Source organism: Ornithorhynchus anatinus, chromosome Y2 (genome assembly GCF_004115215.2).
Source record: "Ornithorhynchus anatinus isolate Pmale09 chromosome Y2, mOrnAna1.pri.v4, whole genome shotgun sequence".
In the NCBI taxonomy this organism is placed as follows: domain Eukaryota; kingdom Metazoa; phylum Chordata; class Mammalia; order Monotremata; family Ornithorhynchidae; genus Ornithorhynchus; species Ornithorhynchus anatinus.
The window spans coordinates 2,478,334-2,497,601 of NC_053176.1; the positions used below are offsets into that span (position 1 = coordinate 2,478,334).

A 19,268-nucleotide genomic window follows, 5' to 3' on the forward strand; every position below is an offset into this window, starting at 1 on the left:
TTGCACATAGTAAGTGCTTAACAAATGTTGTCATTATTATTACAGTGCTATTTTAGTGCATTTTTCCACCACCTTTTAAATGTGCCTTATCCAGTTACTTGCAGGAGTGTCATTTTTTAATATCTTTCAAAATAGCAATTAAGATCTAATAAATTTCACAATGGCTTTCTATGTTTATTCATTCACTGTTTTTTGCTTAGCAGATTTAAACAGTTTCATTCATTCAGTCAGTCAGTAGTATTTATTGAATGGCTAGGTCCTCCCAGAGAGTTAGCTCCTCCCTGAGAGAAAGTTAGGTACTCTGGAAAATCCTCCCAACTATCTTTGGCCGCTGAAGAACCATTTAAACCCATAGAATAGTTATTTTTAGATGGCACTGTACTGGCCTGAAAGAATGAGTGCTCCTATAAGTCATACCTGGGCCAAGTCTATAGGAGGCCAGTAATTTAATAATAATGATAATGTTGGTATTTGTTAAGCACTTACTATGTACAAAGCACTGTTCTAAGCGCTGGGGAAGACACAGGGGAATCAGGTTGTCCCACGTGGGGCTCACAGTCTTAATCCCCGTTTTACAGATGAGGGAACTGAGGCACAGAGAAGTTAAGTGACTTGCCCACAGTCACACAGCTGACAAAATGGCAGAGCTGGGATTTGAACTCATGACCTCTGACTCCAAAGCCCGTGCTCTTTCCACTGAGCCACGCTGCTTCTCTACAGCAATTTAGTAATATCTTACTGGAAAGTTACTCGATGAGCTCTGATTTATTTAAAATGAAGTGATTTATTTAAGGTGTGAAAAATGTCTAAATAACACAACCTGAGGGTTTCAGATAATTAATGAGATTTAATTCATTTCTAAAATTGCAAGATTAACATCAGCATTTATTTCCTTAGTTCAGTACTAGCCCCAAGTAGTAATTTTGCTCAGGAAGCAAGATTTGCATATCTTCTTCATTGGCCATCTGTGGTTGGATTGTTATTTGTTGTTCCTAGGAGCTCCATCTTCAGATGGGGAAACCAAGACTGAAGTGTGTGCCTTTTGCCAAAGCACACTGGGAGTTACCAGATTCAAAGTTTATCTTGAGTCGATAAACTGAGCTGAACTGAGTACAGGAAGAGAAGCAGCTTGGCCTGGTAGCAAGAGCACAGGCTTGGGAGTTAGTGGACCCATGTTTGATTCTTATCTCTGCCACATGTCTGCTGTGTAACCTTAGGCAAGTCACTTCACTTATCTGTACCTCACTTTCCTATTCTATAAAATGGGAATTGACTCTACAAAATCTATATGGAACAGGGTCTGGTCCAACTGATTTGCTTATATCAGCTCCACCACTTAGTACAGAGCCTGGCCCTTAGTAAGTGCTTTACAAATACAGTAATCATCATTATTTTTATTTCAAATATGAAACTGTACACAGGGAATATGAAGTACCAGAGTTAGGTTTTCACCAATGTTATACATTTATCTCTTGTAACCAATACCCAACTATGAACATTGGCCAGTCAATGTTCATACACAAACACTTAAAAACACTTAAAATGAATTTGGGATGCACTTCTTTGATAATGGAAATTCACAGCAGATGGTAAAGTAATCAAAACAAATGCTTCTGAAATTACATTTGTTTTGAGTTGGTATGTGTAATACAAAACCAGGTGAGATGGGCAAATTCATTTCATCAGCTCTAAGGGCTGCAGTTGTACTTGATAACCTCTGGAAGTGACCTACAGTTTATTTTTTTTTACAACCCAGTTTTTGTATTTAGATCTACTAACATCTGCTGTAAACGTAGACCCTGAGGAAAACTGCCAGAGAGACAGAAGGAAGAATATGCCAGAGACTTCCACACAAATTTAAACAGCTGCATGGTGAACTGCTGTTCATGGTACAGTGAACTAGGAAATCAGCTCTGTGAAAAGCCCCTGGTGGAAGAGGGGAAAGGGACTTTGATTGTCAGCATCTGATCATCGGAGAAGTTTCCTGTAAGGGCAGCGTGGCTAGGTAAGGAACTGATGTTAGGTGAGTCACCTTTTTTTTTCAACAAGCAGTTATTTTGGGCTGGGGGTGGGGTTTTTTGCTATTTGTTTTCTTGTATTGGGTTTAGGAGAAGAATCACTATCAGTAAAGAGTGAAGGCAGAAAATGGAACTGAATCATGTTGTAGGTGGGTGGTGTCCTGGGTTGCTGGGAGGTTGTTTACAAATGGTTTTTGATTGCTGGTCTTAACCAAGATTTAACTGAATACATGGAAGACGAATGCTTATAATCAAAAAGATTACAGCAGTTATTTCACATGTGGATTGGCCCCATAGGAACTCTTTATCTTGCTTTCTAAACTCTTTCTTCCCCCATGACTTTCAATGGAACCATCATACTTCTTATATCACAAGGCTGTAACCATGGCATTATCTTTGACTCCTCTCTCTCATTCAGCCCACATAGTAAGCAGCGTGGCATAATGGATAAAGCATGGGCCTGAGAATCAGAAGGTCATGGCTTCTAATCCCTGCTCCACCACTTAATGGCTCTGTGACCTTGGCGAAGTCACTTGATTTTTCTGTGCCTCAGTTACCTCATCTGGAAAATGGGGATTGAAACTGAGCCCCATGGGGGACAGGGACCATGTCCAACCCAATTTGCTTCTACCTGCCCCAGTGCTTAATATAGTGCCCGGCATATAGTAAACACTTAACAAATACCATTATTAATAATAACAAAAATAACAGTAATACATCATGTCAGTTCTACCTTCATAGCTTCACAAAAATCCACTCCTTCCTCTCCATCCAAACTGCTAACATATTGATGCAGTCACTTATCCTATCCTGCCTTTAGTATTTTATCAGCCTCCTTGCTGACCTCCCTGCCTCCTATCTTTCCTTACTTCAGTCCATAATCCACTTGACTGCCCAGCTCATTTTCCTTCATAAAAGTTCAGACCATGTTTTCCCACTCCTCAAGCAGTGGTTGCCCATCCCCCTTCTCATCGTAGAAAAGCTCTTTACTATTGGCTTTAAAGCACACAATCATCTGTCCTCCTACTTCATCTCGCTACTCTCCTACTACAGCCAAGCCTGCACACTTCATTCCTCTAATTCTAACCTTCTTACTATACTTGAATTGCATTTATCTTGCCACTGACCTCTCGTCCTCATCTTATCTCAGGCCTGGAACACCCTCCCTCCTCATTTCAGTCAGGTACTTGCTACCCCCTACTTCAAAGCCTTATTAAAGGCACACCTCCTTTGACTAAACCCTTCCCTCTTCTCCCACTCCCTTCTGGGTCTCCCTGACCTGCTCCCTTCATTCATCCTCCCTCCATCCCTACAGCACATATGAGTTCATCTGTAATTTATGTATTCATATATTTATATTAATGTCTATCTCCCCTCTAGACTGTGAAGTCATTATTGGCAGGGACTATGTCTGTGTGGTTTTGTATTATACTCTCCCAACCACTTGGTACAGTGCCTTGCACACAGTAAGTGCTCAATAAATATGATTGAATTAATGAATTTGCTTGTTGCACAAAATTTTCATGTAGGAAAGCCAAGATATTTGAATTGCCTAAAATGTATTCGGTGTCCTCTGACTTATGCTTTTCCACTAGGCCATGCTGCTTCCCTCTCAGTCAGTAAGCTCCTTGTGGGCAAGATCATGTTTGCCAACTATCATATTATATTGGATCATATTGTATTGCCAAGTTCTTAGTTCCATGCTCTGCATACAGTGAATGCTTAGTAAGTACCATTAATTGATTCAGATTCCTTTCATCCTTTGAAACACAAAGGAAGAATTAAAAATTGTCTTTTTTGTTTGGGGGTGGGAAGGCAATCTGGTTTGCTGCATGTTTTCACATAGGTGAGTAGTTGAGTCACTTGGAGAGTAACCTGCTGTCTGCAAGTGATGAACTTTCTATAATAATAATGTTGGTATTTGTTAAGCGCTTACTATGTGCAGAGCACTGTTCTAAGTGCTGGGGTAGATACAGGGTCATCAGGCTGTCCCACGTGAGGCTCACAGATAATCCCCATTTTACAGATGAGGTCACTGAGGCCCAGAGAAGTGAAGTGACTCACCCACAGTCACACAGCTGCCAAGTGGCAGAGCTTGGATTCGAACCCATGACCTCTGACTCCCAAGCCCAGACTCTTGCCACTGAGCCACGCTGCTTCTCTACTATATCGACTCTAATTCTCTGTTAGGCTGGAACTGATAATATTTTGTCATATTGGCTACATGTTTCTGTTGAGAACTAGTATAGTTTAGTGGATAGGGCACAGGCCTGGGAATCATAAGGATCTGGGTCTAATCCTTTCTACCCTATTGCTTAGAACAATGCTTGGCACATAGTAAGTGCTTAACAAGTACTATTATTATTATTTTATGAATCTCACACTTTTTACTATTTTTTAGTTAGCCAGTCTTCTCCTTAGATTCCACAACCTGTACAAGACATGAACTTAAATAAACATAAAACTTGGCAGTGTATACATATCACCTCAAGACTGAAGTAAGAAGCCATTCCTGCAGGCTCTCTGCAAATGTGTTTATTTCATAGGAGTCTAGAATTGGGACCATGGATCTGCTTCCATGAGTTTCTTGATGAAAGCCCTTTAGGTTTGGGCAGCTAGTAAATGTTTGTATTGGTATATTCACAAATTTTAGGGAGGAATTGTGCTATTCAAGGATACAGATGATAAACAGAGGAGTAAAGGACAGTTTGAATAAGAAAATGAAACTTGATGGAAGTCTTTTCTGTTTTTTTCTCTTTGGGTGTCATCATCATCATAGACAAGTTAGGGCCTTTGCCTTTGTTCAGGGCTCTGTACTTGGGAAAAATAACAGTAGAAGCCAAAGATAATAATGGTGGTTTTTGTTAAGCACTTACTGTGTGCCAAGCTCTGTTCTATGTGCTGGGGTAGATACAAGGTAATCAGGTTGCCCCACATGGGGCTCACAGTCTTAATCCCCATTTTACAGGTTGGGGAACTGAGGCACAGAGAAGTTAAGTGACTTGCCCAAGATCACACAGCGAACAAGTGGCAGAACCGGTATTAGACCTCATGACCTCTGACTCCCAAGCCCTGGCTCTTTCCCCTAAGCCACACTGCCTTGCTCTCAAGAGTGCAGTTGGGAAAATATAACCAAATATGCAAGTGTTTATTAATAATAATAAATAATAATAATTGTGGAACTTAAGTGCTTACTGCATGCCAAGTTTTAAGTGCTGGGGTAGATAAAAGGTAATCACATTGTCCCACGTGGGGCCCAAAGTCTTAATCCCCATTCTCTGAGGTACAGAAAAGTTAAGTGACTTGGCCCCAGGGTCACTCAGCAGACAGGTAGCAGTGCTAGGATTAGAACCCACATCCTCTGATTCCCAAGCCCTTTCTCCTTCCACTAAGCCACACTGCTTATTTAAAAAATAAGTGAACAGAAACATAGAAAGGAAATTGTAAAATTAGTTGGAAATGCAGTGTGGCCTAGGGGAAGGACCCCAGGCCCGGGTTCTAAAACTGCCCTTGCCTCTTACCTGCTGGGTGACCAGTCGCCAGTCACTTAGGTTGTCTCGTCCTCAACTCTCTCATCTGTATATGGGATTCAATATCCAATCTCTGTCTTACTTACTGTGCCAAGTAACGAACAGGGATTGTGACTGACTTAATAATCTTGTATCTACTTTAGAGTTTAGAACAGTGCTCGACCCCCAGTAACCCAGGTTATGTATGTATGTATGAGTTATCATGTCTGTCAGCTCACTGTGCTCTGGGAATGTATTTATTATTGTATTGTACTCTCCCAAGTGCTTTGCAGACTGGAAGTGCCTAAGACCTTCTGAATCTTAGTCTTGCACATTGCACAAGGCTGAGAAATGCATTAGCATCACCAAATAATGTAATACCTTAAAAAGTGGCATTTTCCACTTCTCATTTAATGATCAAGTAATACTTGATGCCACGGAAATGAAACACCTTTAGCAGATTGGTAAGAGAGCAGAACATGGGCCCTCTGTATTCCAATATCTCAGAAATTCTGTTTTTAAACCTAGTTATATGCCCTGTATTCATTTACCTCCTCATTCCTATTTTTCAAGCTCCTTTAGACTCCTCTTCTTCATGGTAGTTGAAGCCCGAAGTTCATCGTTTTGAACCTTTGGAATAGGGTTAAGCATCCTAGTGGCAATCTGTAACAGAGTTAGAGTGATGGAAGATTTACATTTACCTATAAGATCCCTCTTACAACATTGAGGGTCCGATGCTTTTTAGTAGGGTGGGGCAGTGCAGTGGTTATTTTTTTTTTCTAATGTTGTTTTCTTAATCTTTCTGTTTGCATTTTTAACTGATTGAGCATTATTGAAAATTTGAAGGATGGGACGGTATCTTTGGGAAGGTATCTTTCCCGCTGTCTCCTCCTCCTTGCCCTTATGGAAACGTGGCTCATACCTGAAGACACGGTCTCTGCAGCTACTCTCTCCAGCAGAGGCCTCTCCTTCTCCCACTGCCCCAGACTCACCGGAAAGGGAGGAGGCGTCGGCTTCCTCCTCTCACCCCGTTGCCGCTTCCGCACTATCACTCCTCCCCCTTTCCTCTCCTTCCCCTCCTTTGAAGCCCATATCATTCGCCTCTTCCACCCTCTCCAGATACTTGTAGCCATCATCTACCACATGGCTCAATGGAAAGAGCCTGGGCTTCGGAGTCAGAGGTCATGAGTTCGACTCCCGGCTCTGCCACTTGTCAGCTGTGTGACTGTGGGCGAGTCACTTCACTTCTCTGTGCCTCAGTTACCTCATCTGGAAAATTGGGATTAAGATTGTGAGCCTGATGACCCTGTATCTACCCCAGTGCTTAGAACAGTGCTCTGCAGCTAGTAAGCGCTTAACAAATACCAACATTATTACCCTTCTAGTCCCACCACCTATTTCTTCAACCACCTTGACCCTTTTCTCACCTTCCTTCTCTCCTTCTCTCTGCCCCCTCTGATCCTCGGAGACTTCAACATCCACATGGATGTACCCGGTGACTCCTGTGCCGCCTGCCTGCTATCGTTCCTCTACTCTGCCAACCTCCTGCTCCACCATACCTCGCCCACTCACCGACTTGGTCACACTCTCAATCTCATCATCTCCTACCACTGCACTACCTCCTCCCTCACAACTCTGAAATCCCTCACTCACACTCCCTCTCCCTGCAGATCTTTCCTACTCCCCCACAGAGACCTCCACTCTCTTGATCCCATCCATCTCTCCCAAAGCATCTCTTGCCACCTTGCCCTCCTGTCCTCTCTTTCCACTCTTGATGATCAGGTCACCGCTCTCAACTCCACCCTCTCTACTCATCTCAACTCTCTCACCCCCCTTTCCCTCCCCCGCTCTTGCTCCACTAGCATACAGCCCTGGGTCACTGCCTCTGTCCACCTCGTATGCTCCTATGCTCGAGCTGCCAAGCGCTGCTGGCGAAAGTCCAAGCACCAAGCCGACCTCATACATTTCAAATTTATCCTTTCCTGTCTTAACTCTGCCCTCTCCTCCGCCAGGCAAAACTTCTTATCCTCCCTCATCGACACCCATGCCCCTCACCCCCGCCAATCGTTCCAGACCTTTAACTCTCTCCTTAGGCCCCCTGTCCCCCCCCAATCTCTCACCCCCAATGATGTGGCCACCTGCTTGATCACAAAAATTAACACAATCAGGTCTGAGCTCCCCAAAGTCACCCCTCCCGCTCCTGCCTCCCTCCCCCCAACGCTCTCCCCTACTTTCCCATCCTTCCCTGCAGTATCCTCACTGGAGATCTCCCTCCTCGCAAGTGCCACCCCCTCCACCTGTGCCTTGGACCCCTTTCCGGCTCACCTTATAAAAATCATCACCCCTGCCCTCCTCCCCTCCTTAACTTCTAACTTTAACCACTCACTCTCCAATGGCTTCTTCCCTTCTGCCTTCAAACATGCCCATGTCTTCCCCATCCTAAAAAAACCCTCTCTCACCCCACTTCCCCTTCCAGTTATCGTCCTATCTCCCTACTACCCTTCCTTTCCAAGATCCTGGAACAAGTCATCTACACTCGCTGCTTAGAATTCCTTATCTCCCATTGTCTCCTGGACCCCCTCCAATCTGGCTTCCGTCCCCTCCACTCCACCGAGACTGCTCTCTCTAAGGTCACCCATGACCACCTTCTTGCCAAATCCAATGGCTTCTAATCCTCCTTGACCTCTCTGCTGCTTTTGACACTGTCGACCATCCCCTCCTCCTCCACACCTTATCTCACCTTGGCTTCATGGACTCCGTCCTCTCCTGGTTCTTCTCTTATCTCTCTGGCCGTTCATTCTCGGTCTCCTTAGCAAGCTCCTCCTCCCCCTCCCATCCTCTAACTGTTGGAGTTCCTCAAGGGTCAGTTCTTGGCCCTCTTCTGTTCTCCATTTACACTCACTCCCTCAGTAAACACATCCGCTCTCAGGGCTTCAACTATCATCTCTATGCAGATGACACACAGATCTACATCTCTGCTCCTGTCCTCTCCCCCTCCCTTCAGGCTTGTGTCTCTTCCTGCCTCCAGGACGTCTCTACCTGGATGTCTGCCTGCCACCTAAAACTCAGCATGAGCAAGACGGAGCTCCTCATCCCTCCCAAGCCCGGTCCTCTCCCTGACTTCCCTATCACCGTGGATGGTACGACCACCCTTCCTGTCTCTCAGGCCTGCAACCTCGGTGTCATCTTTGACTTGGCTCTCTCGTTCACCCCATACATCCAATCCCTTACCAAAACCTGCCGGTCTCACCTTTATAATATCACCAAGATCCGCCCTTTCCTCTCCACCCAAATGACTATTTTACTGGTACAGGCTCTCATAATATCATGGCTGGATTATTGTGTCAGCCTTCTCTCTGATCTCCCTTCCTCCTCTCTTTCCCCACTCCAGTCTATTCTTCATTCCGCTGCCCGGCTCATCTTCCGGCAGAAACGCTCTGGGCATGTCACTCACCTTCTTAAAAACCTCCAGTGGTTGCCTATCAACCTCCGCACAAAACAAAAACTTCTCACGCTAGGCTTGAAGGCTGTCCATCACCTTGCCCCCTCCTACCTCTCCTCCCTTCTCTCTTTCTACTCCCCACTCCGCAGGCTCCGCCCCTCTGCCGCCCACTTCCACACTGTCCCCCGTTATAGCCTATCCCGCCGACGACCCCTGGGCCACATCCTCCTGTGGTCCTGGAATGCCATCCCTCCTCACCTCTGCCAAACTAATTCTCTTCCCCTCTTCAAAACCCTACTTACGGCTCACCTCCTCCAAGAGGCCTTCCCAGACTGAGCTCCACTTTTCTCTCTGCTCCCTCTACCCCCCCTTTCACCTCTCTGCAGCTAAACCCCCTTTCCCTCTGCTCCTACCCCCTCCCTTCCCCTTCACTCAGCACTGTACTCATCCGCCCAACTGTATATATCTTCATTACCCTATTTATTTTGTTAATGAGATGTACATCACCTTGATTCCATTTATTTGCTGTTGTTTTAATGAGATGTACATCCCTTGATTCTATTTATTGCTACTGTTTTTGTCTGTCTGTCTCCCCCGATTAGACTGTAAGCCCGTCAAAGGGCAGGGACTGTCTCTATCTGTTACTGATTTGTACATTCCAAGCACTTAGTACAGTGCTCTCCAAGATAGTAAGCGCTCCATAAATGCTATTGAATGAATGAATGAATGGGTGGGGTGAGGTTTCAGTTTATCAATTTATCAGTTTATGCAAAACTAGAATATCCATGGTCAAGCTAGAAGCCTCTGTATTTTTTCTCTCTCTCTCATTTTCTCTCCCGCACGCACCTCCCTCGCCATGCATGCCCCCCATCCACTGTAGTAGATTGAAATTAAAGATTTTCACCCCTTCTGTTTCCTCTCATATTCCCTATCCCCAACTTCCACTGCTTCCTAGGAGAGCAGTTAATCACAAATACTTGTAGTGGTTGTATCCCAAGGCAGAAGCTCTGGATTCATTCTTATCTTTATCCATATATTTCCCCCAAGTTGATATGCAAGTTGATTATCCTGGCCATTTTCATTTGTACCATTATTTGTTTCAAGTGACCTTTTGCTCATATGCATCCATGTAGATTAGCAGGCCAGTCGATGGATTAGTTGTAATGGCTTTGTTCCTATTGGTGTTCCAAGCATTGTACTGAACACTTCGAAGAGTACAACACTTGGAAGAGAGCAGATCAAGCAGTGGTATTTATTGATAACCTGTTCTGTGCACAGCACTGCTCTAAGTACTTGGGAGAATACAGTTCTTTAGAGAAGACCTGATCCCTCCCCACAAGGTGTTTACAATTTAATTGAGGAGATTGGTGTTAATATAAATTACAGGTAATGGAAGCAAGAAGAGTATAAGTTTATGTTCATAAGGGGAGTGGGTGTAAGATGTATACGTTGTTCATGACCTCAAAAAATTTACCACCAAGTAATTTTCAGGTGGAAACTATTTATAAATATAAGCAACAGAAGGAGGGGATAGTAGCAATAACAGAGCCTAGCATAGGCCAGGGCCAGGCTGTGGAAAGAGAGACCCACGGTGGGATGTTTTATGCTCTTTTTCTTCCCTTTCCCACCTTCCCCCTCTACCTGGATTCTGTAGTTCACTGGGAACCCAAATGATGAGAGCACACAGCCACCAACTTTAGTTGCACATGTGCTTGAGATCTATGCACCTGCTCTAGCAGACAATGGGGCACGTTTGACTTATGACAACAACAATAATAATGGTAATAGTGGTACTTCATGTTTACTATGTAACAGACACTGAGGTAGATACAAATTACTTCAGCCTCCTCGCTGACCTCCCAACCTTATTTATTTTTTGAACTCTTACTATGTGCAGAGCACTGTACTAAGCGCTTGGAATGTACAGTTTGGCCACAGATAGAGACAATACCTGCCCAATTATTCACACATAGTAAGCACTAACACTAACTGCAATTTGTATTATCATTACAGAGAAAGCCACTGTTTTTTTGACCTTGATAACAATGACTATGAAGCACTTATGAAGCCTGAAAGACAAATGATCTTTAGTGGATTGGAATTCAGTTCTGAAATTCCCAGACTGAGCCCCCCAAACCCCCGTCCCTCTGCACCCTCCTCCCCTCTCCCTAGCACTGTGCTCATTCATATAATTTATTATCCTATTTATTTTGTTAATGAGGTGTGTATTTCCTTGATTCTATTTACTTGATGTTATTGTCTCCTTTTGTTTTGTTCATTCATTCATTCATTCATTCAGTGGTATTTATGGAGTGCTTACTATGTGCAGAGCACTGTACTAAGCGTTTGAAATGTACAAATTGGCAACAGATAGAGACAGTCCCTGCCCATTGACGAGCTTACGGTCTAATCGGGGGAGACAGACAAACAAAAACAATAACAATAAATAGAATCAAGGGATGTACATCTCGTTAAAACAGTAGCAGTAAATAGAATCATGGGATGTACATCTCATTAACAAAATAAATAGGGGAATGAAAATATATACAGATGAGTGGACGAGCACCCCGCTGGGGGGGAAGGGAGAGGGGGAGGAGCAGAGGAAAATGGGGGGTGGGGGAAGGGGGTTTAGCTGAGGGGAGGTGAAGGGGGGGGTAGAGAGGGAGCAGAGGGAAAAGGGGAAGCTCAGTCTGGGAAGGTCTCTTGGAGGAGGTGAGCTCTCAGTAGGGCTTTGAAGGGGGGAAGAGAATTAGTTTGGCGGAGGTGAGGAGGGAGGGCATTCCAGGACAGCGGGAGGAAGTGGCCCAGGAGTTGACGGCGGGATAGGCAAGATTGGGGGGCGGTGAGGAGGTGGGCGGCAAAGGAGTGGAGCCTATGGGGTGGGCAGTAGAAAGAAGGGAGAAGAGGTAGGAGGGGGCAAGGTGATGGAGAGCCTTGTAGCCTAGAGTGAGCATTTTTTGTTTTGTGCGGAGGTTGATAGGCAACCACTGGAGGTTTTTAAGAAGGGAAGTGACGTGCCCAGAGCATTTCTGCAGGAAGAAGAGCAGGGCAGCGGAATGAAGAATAGACTGGAGAGGGGAGAGCCAGGAAGAAGGGAGATTAGAGAGAAGGCTGACACAATAATGCAGCTGGGATATTATGAGAGCCTGTACCAGTAAGATAGCCGTTTGGGTGGAGAAGAAAGGGCGGATCTTGGCGATATTATAAAGGTGAGACCGGTAGATCTTGGTAATGGATTGGATGTGTGGGGTGAACAAGAGAGCTGAGTCAAAGATGACACTGAGGTTGCGGGCTTGAGAGACGGGAATGATGGTTGTACCATCCACAGTGATAGGGAAGTCAGGAAGAGGGCAGGGCTTGGGAGGGAAGATAAGGATTTCAGTTTTGGACATGTTGAGTTTTAGGTGGCGGGCAGACATCCAGGTAGAGATGTCCTGGAGCAGGAGGAGATCCGAGCCTGCAGGGAGGGGGAGAGGTCAGAGGCAGAGATGTAGATCTGTGTGTCATCTGCATAGTGATGACAGTTAAAGTCGTGAGAGGGAATGAGTTCACTAAGGGAGTGCGTGTAGATGGAGAACAGAAGAGGGCCAAGAATGGACCCTTGAGGAACCCCAAAGGTTAGAGGATGGGAGAGGGAGGAGGAGCTTGCGGAGGAGACCGAGAATGAACGGCCAGAAAGATAAGAGAAGAACCGGGAGAGATTGGAGTCCGTGAAGCCAAGGTGAGATAAGGTGTGGAGGAGGAGGGGATGGTCTACAGTGTCAAAGGCAGCTGAGAGGTCAAGGAGGATTAGGATACAGTAGGAACCATTGGATTTGGCAAGAAGATCTTGGGTGACCTTAGAGAGAGCAGTCTCGGTAGAGTGGAGGGGACGGAAGCCAGATTGGAGGGGGTCCAGGAGAGAATGGGAGTTAAGGAATTCTAGGCAGTGAATATAGATGACTCGTTCTAGAAGCATGGAAAGGAAGGGTAATAGGGAGATGGGGTTATAACTGGAAGGGGAAGTGGAGTCGAGAGAGGGTTTTTTTAGGATGGGGGAGACATGGACATGTTTGAAGGCGGAGGGGAAGAAGCCATTGGAGAGTGAGTGGTTAAAAAGAGAAATTAAGGAGGGGAGGAGGGAAGGGGCGATGGCTTTTATAAGGTGAGTGGGAATGGGGTCCAAAACACAGGTGGAGGGGGTGGCACTTGCGAAGAGGGAGGAGATCTCCTCTGAGGTTACTGCAGGGAAAGATGGGAAAGTAGGGGAGAGGGTTTGGCGCGGGGAGGCAGAAGGGGGAGGGGTGACTTTGGGGAGCTCTGACCTGATTGTGTTAATTTTTGTGATCAAGTAGGTGGCCAGATCATTGTGGGTGAGGGATGGGGGAGGGGGAGGAACAGGGGACCTGAGGAGAGAAAGGTCCGGAAGAATTGACGGGGGTGAGGGGCATGGGTGTCAAAGAAAAGAAGTTTTGCCTGGCGGAGGAGAGGGCAGAGTTAAAGCAGGAAAGGATAAAGTTGAAAAAGATAAGGTTGTCTTGGTGCTTTGATCTTCGCCAGTAGCGCTCAGCCGCTCGAGCATAGGAGCGTAGGAAGCGGACAGAGGTGGTGACCCAGGGCTGTGGGTTAGTGGAGCAAGAGCGGCGGAGGGGAAGGGGGGTGAGCGAGTTGAGATGAGTAGAGAGGGTGGAGTTGAGACCGGTGACCTGATCATCGAGAGTGGGAAGAGAGGACAAGGGTGCAAGGTGGGGAAAGATGCTTTTGGAGAGATGGATGGGATCAAGAGAACGGAGGTCTCTTTGGGGGAGTAGTACAGATTTATAGGGGGAGGGAGTGTGAGAGATGAGGCACATGAGAAAGTTATGGTCTGAGAGAGGGATTTAAGAGTTTGTGAGGGAGGATGTAGTGCAGTGGTAGGAGATGATGAGATTGAGAGTGTGACCGAGTCGGTGAGTGGGCGAGATATGGTAGAGCAGGAGGTTGGCAGAGTCAAGGAACGATAGCAAGCGGGCGGCAGAGGAGTCACCGGGTACATCCATGTGGATGTTGAAGTCTCCAAGGATCAGAGTGGGCAGAGAGAAGGAGAGAAGGAAGGTGAGAAAGGGGTCAAAGTGGTTGAAGAAGTCGGTGATGGGACTAGAGGGGTGGTAGATGACGGCTACAAGTATCTGGAGAGGCGAATGATTTGGGCTTCAAAGGAGGGGAAGGAGAGGAAAGGGGGAGGAGGGATAGTGCGGAAGCGGCATCGGGGTGAGAGGAGGAAGCCGACGCCTCCTCCCTTTTCTGTGAGTCTGGGGGAGTGGGAGAAGGAGAGGCCTCTGCTGGAAAGAGCAGCAGTGGAGCCCGTGTCTTCAGGAGTGAGCCAGGTCTCTTTAAGCGCGAGGAGGAGGAGAGAGCGGGAAAGGAAAAGGTCAAGGATGGAAGGTAGTTTACCTGTAATGGACTGGGGTTTCCAGAGGCCACATTTGAAAGTAGCTGTGGGTGAAAAGGGGGAGGGAAGAGCGGGGGGAGCAAAGGGTTTGGATGGGAACAGGGTGGCGGAGCCCTGGACGGAGAGAGGGGGAAGAGGGGTGGTGGTGGGACAGGAGGCCTGGGATGGGCCGTGGGTGGGGAAGAGAGAAGGGGGGAGGTTGGGAGGAGGGGGTTTGGTGTGGAGGAGCGTAGGGGAAGGGGGAAGAGGGGTGAAACTGGTAAAGTGGGATTCTAGGGCTGGGGAGAGGTTGAGGGGAGGAGGCAGAGGAGAGAGTGGGAAAGAGCTGGGCGAGAGAGGGGAAGGGGAAGGTGAGGAATGGGAGGGGCAAATGGGAGGAGGGGAGGGTGGAAGGACATGGTGAGGCCAGAGAGGTAGGTGGCAACAATGAGAACAATTAGTGATAACATGTGAAAGCGATAATATAGTAAAATGATGCAATAGAATATTATTAATAAGCGGGTGATGACCAGGGTTGGGTGTTGACTAAGGGTCGATCTGGTCAAAATCAAAGTCAAAAGGCTAGCGGCAAGGAAACTCTGCCCAGATCATCTTTCTACAAAAAAGTTCAGAACTTGTCACCCCACTCCTCAGAAATCTCCCATGGTTGCCTGTTCATCACTGTATCAAACGAAAACTCTTCACCATTGGCTCTAAACCACTCCATCACCTTTCCCCCTCCTACTTCTGGCCTACAACCTGCCTCTGGGCCGGAGCGCCTTCCCTCTTGAAATCCTACATGCAATCACTCTCCCCTGGTCACATCTTATTGAAGGCACATCTCCAAGAGGCCTTATCAGACTAAGCCCCAACTTTACTCATCTCCCACTCCCTTCCACTCACCCTGACTTGCTCCCTTTGCTCTTCCCCCCGACCGCCTCCCAGCCCCACAGCACTTATGTGTATAGCCATAATTTTATTTATTTGTATCTATGGCTATCTCCCCCAGTCTGGATTGTGAGGTTGTTGTGGGCAGGGAATTTGGCTGTTCATTGTTGTACAGTACTTTCTGAAGTCCTTACTACAATGTTTTGCACACAGTAAATGCTTAAAATGAATGAATGAATGAATGAATGAATGAATGAATACAAGGTAATCCAGTTGGATTTAGCACTGTCCCATTCAGTGCTTACACTCTAAGCAGGAGGGACAGCAGGTATTCTGTCTCCATTTTACAGATGAGGAATCTGTGGACAGAGAAGTGAAGTGACTTGCTAGGCAAAATCATGTAGCAGGCAAGTGCAGAATTGCAATTAGTGCTCAGGTCATTTGTTTCTCAAGCTTGCACTTGCAAATGTATTTAATTGTACCATGTTGCTGCCCTTGGGGTGATCAGGCAAATAAGTCCTTGATCAAGTATATAAGCCCTCTGACTGCCCACCCAACACACTACACTCTTCCTTTCCTCCTTCTGCCTAAACATTTCTATCAAGGTTAATCACAGCTCATGTTTGTTCCTTTCTGGGCCCTTCTGCCCTTGCTTAGCTTAGTCTGTGATGCTTTAATGATCCCAGGGCTAATAAACCAAGGAAAGAGCGTGCTTGGGGCTTTGATGATGAAACAAAAATGGCATCAGGTGGCATAAGCTCCCCTTCCCCACAACACCCCCAAATGTAAGCTCATTCTGCCAGGGAATGTGTCTATTTTTGTACTGAATTCTCCCAAACACTTAATACTCTGTACTCAGCAAACGCTCAATAAATACAACTGAATGAATGAATGAATGAATGAAAAGTGGGGGACTGGGTGGCTTTGAGAGAAGACAGGTTGTGGTTGTATGCTTAGGTAGAAGCAGCATGACGTAGTAAATAGAGCCCGGGCCTGGGAAGTTAGAATGTCACGGGTTCTGGTCTTGGCTCCGCCACTAGTCTGCTGTGTGACCTTGGATAAGTCACTTCACTTACCTCATCTGGAAAATGGGGATTGACTGTGAGCCTCACGCGGACAACCTGATTATCTGGTATCTACCCCAGTGCTTAGAACAGTGCTTGACAAGTAGTAAACACTTAACAAATACCATGATTATTACTATTAATAAGTAGCTGTGGTTGAATGTCGAAAAAAACAACACTTAAAGCCCAAGTAGGGGAAGAAATTTTGAGAGGGAACCGAAGGAGTTTGTTCTCCAGATTTAGAAGTCCAAGTTTCCCTGCTTACCAGGAATCCCCCAAACTAGTGGATGATCATTATTAACAATAAAAACAGCAGGAATTAAGATTTCTGTTAGAAAATGGAGGACATTTAAGTTCAGTTTCTGATTTCTTCATGCCCCCAAGTTATATATAAAATATAGGTAAGTTTGGAAAACTGTGTCATCTTTCTAAGACTGTAAGACTGCTCCTGGCAGAGGGCTGAGTGCATTGGATATAAAGACCTTTAAAGTACATGCTGAAATGGATGATGGGAAGATATTGCTGGGCACCACTCCAAACAAGGCAAGTGATATTTAAACAGTCCAAGCAACATGATCAGCAGAAGATGAAAGCTTAGGCATTGAAGCTGGATCCTACCACTGGAAGGAATACGGGAACATAAGAATAGGGATCGCTTTATTGAATTTCATTCTCCCTTCAAAAACTAGAATAACCTGATGTCATTAGTTGTGGGTAGTGTCTTAAAATCCTCTTACAGAGGTCTGTTTGCCTTCACATACTTTGCTTCATTGGCTGAGTGATTGACTACCTCTTAGAAATGTTTGGCTTCCACTGTGCATTCAGTTTACTGAATACTGTTTACTGCCTGGCCTCTATTTTCGAACACGAATGTGGTGTTCTCTTCTTGCCTTCCCAGTAGTGTTTTTAACCTGTAATATTTTTGCTCATAGACTGTTATCTTTTTGTCATGAAGTAAAATAATCTTTTTGTTCCCTGTATCTTTTCTTTCCCTTCTCCCTGTTCTGTTTTGATTCAGGTTATTTGGGAAGTTGGAGAGGCAGCAGCAGAGAGCTGCAAGTTTCTCATGATTGCCTGTTTAATTGCCAGTGTAAGCTCAGAGTGAAAGGTTTTTAAATTATCTGGGCCTTCTGTATGAGTGCTCTTCAACATAAATTATCAAATGCTCTTTTTGGCATATTACTTGGAGGCTAGATTTTATGATCCTTTGGGTGGGGTATTCTGGGGCTACCCTGACTTGCCTTTTTGTTTCAGTGAGACAGTAGCTCAGTTAAGTACCCTAGGGAAGTTAAATTGTCATTATCTAATCATTCCCCTGGGCCCCTGAACTGGTGCCAGGAAGACCAGAAATCAGCATCAACCCTGTTGATAATGTCTGTTTTACCCATGAATTAAAGAAGTACCAATTCCCTATTGAAACGTTCATTCTGTATTCATATGCCGTATTCATTCTAATTGTGGATTTGAATTTCTGGATTTAAAAATCTTGGCTGATCTTTTGTAACAGAAGTACTGTAAGGAGGGGTTTTTTGAAGATCTCCCAACTTCCTGTCACTCCTTGCTTCAGTCTGTACTTCACTCTGCTGCTACAGAAATGCTCTGGTCATGTCAGTCCCCTCCTCAGAAATCTCCAGTGGTTGCCTATCAACCTTCATATGAAGCAAGCATACTCTTGACCTCAAAGTTCTCCATCATATTGCACCCTCCTACCTCACCTCCCTTCTCTCCTTCTGCAGCTAAACCTGCACACTCTGCTCCTCTTCCTCACTCTCCCTCATTCTCCCTGTCCTGCCATCGACCCCTGGCTCTGGTCCTACCTCTGGCCTGGAATGCCCTCCCTCCTCACATCTGCCAAACTAGCTGTCTTTCCCCCTTCAAAGCCCTACTGAGAACTCACCTCTTCCAAGAGGCCTTCCCAGACTGAGCCCCCCTTTTCCTTTGCTCCTCCTTCCCTCCCCATCTTCCCCCACTCCCTTGCCCACCCCACAGCATTGTGCATATTTGTATGTATTGATTATTATATTTATTTTATTAATGATGTGTATATATCTATAATTCTATTTATCTATTTTGGTGGTATTGATGCCTGCTTACTTGTTTTATTTTGTTGTCTGCCTCCTCCTTCTAGACTGTGAGCCCATTGTTGGGTAGGGATTGTCTCTATCTGATGCCAAATTGCACTTTCCAAGCGCTTAGTACAGTGCTCTGCACACAGTAAGTACTCAGGAAATACAGTTGAATGAATGAATTAATTCAAGCCTCAAAGTTACTCTCTGAAAGTTGAAACTGTTCTCGTCACATTTATATAAGCATCCAGGTTCAAATGAAATGCCCCTTGATGGAAGAGGAGATTGCCCTTTCCTCTTCCAATTTTATTTTTGACCAAGTTTGCTGCATTACAGTCCAAAGGGGTTATCAGTAAGTGCAAGACTTGGAGCATTTTACCAAACAGTGATGAAATTCGTCTGGTTTCCCAAACAGTTAGTGATTGTTAACTGCAATGAGGATATTATTATTATTATTATTGTTGTTATTCTATCTTTTAAAGGTATAAATGAAATTATTTACTAAGTTTGATTCTGAAAGCTTCGTAACAAAAGTCTATATGTAACAAACTCTTTAGTTAGAAACAAGAGTTGAATTTTGAGAATGGGTGAAGATAAGCCAAAAGGGAACTTCACGCCCTTCTTTGAGAAAGGATGAGAGAGGGAAAGAGTCTGTGTTCAGTTCTGTTTTAAATGGATTGTAAACCAGCAGGTGTGTTTCAGTAGCAACCTTTTATCATGGACTTTTAACTTCTGTCTGCCTTTGCTGCCTGCAGGTAAATTTCAGGGTGAGGAAGAATGCTATTCTCTTAAGGATTATGAAATGATGTTGAAAACTGCCCATGGGGTTTTCTGCTCCCAAATATTATCAATCAGTCAGTGGTATTTATTGAGTGCTTAGTGTTGCAGTGCA

At 45.3% G+C, this 19,268-nt stretch overlaps 1 protein-coding gene across 6 annotated transcripts in view; it reads left to right on the forward strand.

Moving 5' to 3' along the window:
• The window catches only part of LOC114808660 (ras-responsive element-binding protein 1), a 205,919-nt gene that overhangs the window by 45,097 nt on the left and 141,554 nt on the right, over nt 1-19,268 (forward strand). For 4 of the 6 annotated variants that reach the window (XR_005659696.1, XM_039910971.1, XM_039910968.1 and 1 more), the window contains exon 2: nt 1,770-2,005. The gene's annotated coding sequence lies outside the window, so the exon portion shown is untranslated. Of the gene's footprint in view, nt 1-1,756; nt 2,006-19,268 lie in introns of all 6 variants that reach the window. The other 2 variants (XM_039910969.1, XM_039910970.1) reach the window with 1 other exon arrangement.